The 2877-nt window shown below is 45.2% G+C and overlaps 1 non-coding gene across 1 annotated transcript; it reads right to left on the bottom strand.

The window, feature by feature from the left end:
• Nucleotides 1-2455: 2455 nt before the first annotated feature.
• On the bottom strand, nt 2456-2562 carry LOC122653376. The gene has a single exon (XR_006331807.1). It is a non-coding gene; the product is annotated as a small nucleolar RNA R71 (small nucleolar RNA).
• Nucleotides 2563-2877: the final 315 nt, after the last annotated feature.

Raw genomic sequence — 2877 nt, 5'->3', positions numbered from 1 at the left:
GCGCCAAGGGTCCATGCCCAAAAGGCATGGGCGTCGACTCTTGGAGAGGGAAGGGAGAGAAGACAGAGAGTGAAAAAAAAAATCAAAATCCATCAATGGGCGCCACCTAAGAGCAAAGGAGAAGAGAGAGAAGAAGAGAGAAAAAGTAGGAGAGAGAAAAGAAGAAAAAGAAGAAGAGAGAAGAAAGAGGGAAAAAAGGGGGGTCTTTGGCCACGACCAAGGACCACGGTCGATAGGTGCCAACGGGCGTGGATAGTCGAGCGGTGCCAACTGGCACAGACGAGCACGAACTGGTGTGGACAGTCGAACGGCGTCAACTGGCATGGATAGGCGAGCGGTGCCAACGGGTGTGGATAGTCGAGCGGTACCAATGGGCACGGACGAGCACAGACGGGCACAGACAGTCGAGTGGCGCCAACGGGCGCGGACAGTCGAACGGCATCAACGGGCACGAATGAGCACAAACAAGCCGAGGTATGAGCAAAGAACATGAGATCGAGGCATGGGCGACATGGAAGCAAGGAGGAGACAAGCTCGTGACCGAGACCGCGGATGTGATCAAGATCAAGAGTAAGCGACACTAAGTAGGCCAAGGCTGGACAAGCCACCAGGAAGGCCAAGGGCTAATAGCCAAGAAAGTTGGAAACTAGAAGAGAACAAGGGAGATAAAGCTTCAAAATAAAAATGAAAAGGATACGCTCTTGAACACTCCATTCCAAGAGAGTGGGGGGCAAATGATAAACCTAAATTCACGCCGATCAATCGAAAGTGGCCACGTGTCCAGGCCCAAGGAGGAGGGCCGTGTCAGGACCAGTGGAGGACCAAGTACAGGCACGGATTACCTGGGGCACGAACTGCATGACGAGCGTGGACCAACCTCAGGCACGGACCACCCTCAGGTGGACTACCTCGGGCGGATCGTATGATGGGTGTGGACCACACGATGGGCGCGAACCTCAGACGGGAGTACGAACGTGGACCCCAGGTATGGATCGAATCCCAAACATAGACCCTGATCTAAGACTAGGCCACTACCGCCGCCATCAATAAGACATACACCATCTCAAGGACTCTAGGCCACTGCCTACTAGTCACGTCGTCCCTGACGGACTCAAACACCAAAGACCTTATCCAACAAGTGCAAGCGTCTATCTACTGGAGACATCAACTCTATCAGGACACTATCTCCCGAAGAGAGGTAACCAACCAAGGAAGAGCCCTGCTACCAGGGACTCTATCAACTACAAGGATTACTCACCATCGACTGGGACTCTCCACACCGCCATATTCTACTATAAAAGTAGAGGTATTCCACCCCATCAACCCATCTTGAATTCTATCATTCATCTGTTTGGTCAGAGAGATCTACCTTAGGCATCGGAGAGTCCTAGGCAAGAACCACACCGGTTCTCTTTTGTCACCCTGGTCCTTTTGTAGGTTACTACACTCAAGGGACAACCGAGCAATTTCTTGAGGCAACAGAACCGAAGCACGGTTGCTATGATTGATTGAGTTATTTTGTGTTACTTTGTTTTAGTATTAATTTTATAATTCTAGAATTTTTATTTTTATTTTTAATTTCTTTAATAGGTTAATTTTAGTATACCTAACATTCTCTTTGTTTGTGCAGGAAGCCGAGTAGATCGAGTAAGGACAAGCTGTCCATTTGGTTTACTTTTAATTCCTAGACTTTATGTAATTAGGGTTATTTTATGTAATTTTTTTTTCAGCACTAGATTGGGTGTTTAGGTTTAATTTTAATTCCCTCAGCCCCTTAAGAGCATATGTGTAACTGTTCATCAGGGGCAGCATGTAAAATTGCGCAACCATCAACACCAGGTAAGCATTTTCGTTAGTTTTAAATTAGTTTTTTTTTTATTATTTATTTCTGATTTGTATTACTTTTTTTTTTTTAGTTAGCATGTTTTAATTTACTAGTATTAATTTTTTTTTTAGTTAGCACGTTCAACCTATGTTGTGTTTTATACACGGTCGGCGTTCTTTGCATCCCAACTTTACTCCCCTTGACCTAGAAATAGAGCGATCATTGGCTAGACTTAGGGATAATAATAAAATAGGTGATGAAAACCAACCAAGAAGGCCGCTGAGTGAGCACTTCACTCCAACTACCTATATCCCCGTGTCTTGTATTCAGTTGCCTACCATTCAGGCCGCTCAATATGAGATCAAGTCCGGCATCATACAGATGTTACCATCCTATTATAGACTTGCTAATGAGGAGCCTTACAAGCATCTTGATGAGTTCTTAGAGGTATGCTCTACAGTCAAAATCCTAAACCTCTCTGAAGATGCCTTAAAGTTGCTTCTGTTCCCATTTTCCTTAAAGGACAAAACCAAACACTGTCTTCATTCCCTAGATTCGGTTAGGATTTCTACATGGGTGGGAATGCAGTAGGAATTTTTGAAAAAATTCTTCCCCATTGGCCGGACTAATAGCCTTAGGCGAGCCATTACTAGTTTCTCCCAATTAGAGGGCGAACAATTTCATGAAGCGTGGGAAAGACTCAAGGAATTACTTAGGAAGTGCCCCCACCATGCTATCCCAAAATGGCAGTTAGCCCAGTGTTTTTATGATGGTCTCCATGATCGATATAGGCAGATGGTGGACTCCTCTTGTGGTGGAACATTTATGCATAAGAATGAGACGGAAGCATGGGATCTTTTTGAAACCCTTAGTGAAAATTCCCAACATCTTGCTTCGGGCTCTCGAACTGAGGTTGCACACATAGGGAAACCAAAGAAGGGTGGTCTCTATGAGATCAATCCAACTGTTGAGATGACTACTAAGGTTGACATGTTGTCCAAGAAATTGGACTATTTGATGTCTACAGGGCAGCATCATATTTTTCCTTTCCC

Source organism: Telopea speciosissima, chromosome 2 (genome assembly GCF_018873765.1).
Source record: "Telopea speciosissima isolate NSW1024214 ecotype Mountain lineage chromosome 2, Tspe_v1, whole genome shotgun sequence".
Classification (NCBI taxonomy): Eukaryota; Viridiplantae; Streptophyta; class Magnoliopsida; order Proteales; family Proteaceae; genus Telopea; species Telopea speciosissima.
The sequence above is the reverse complement of the archived record's forward strand: the minus strand, read 5'-3'. Positions and strand labels throughout refer to the sequence as shown.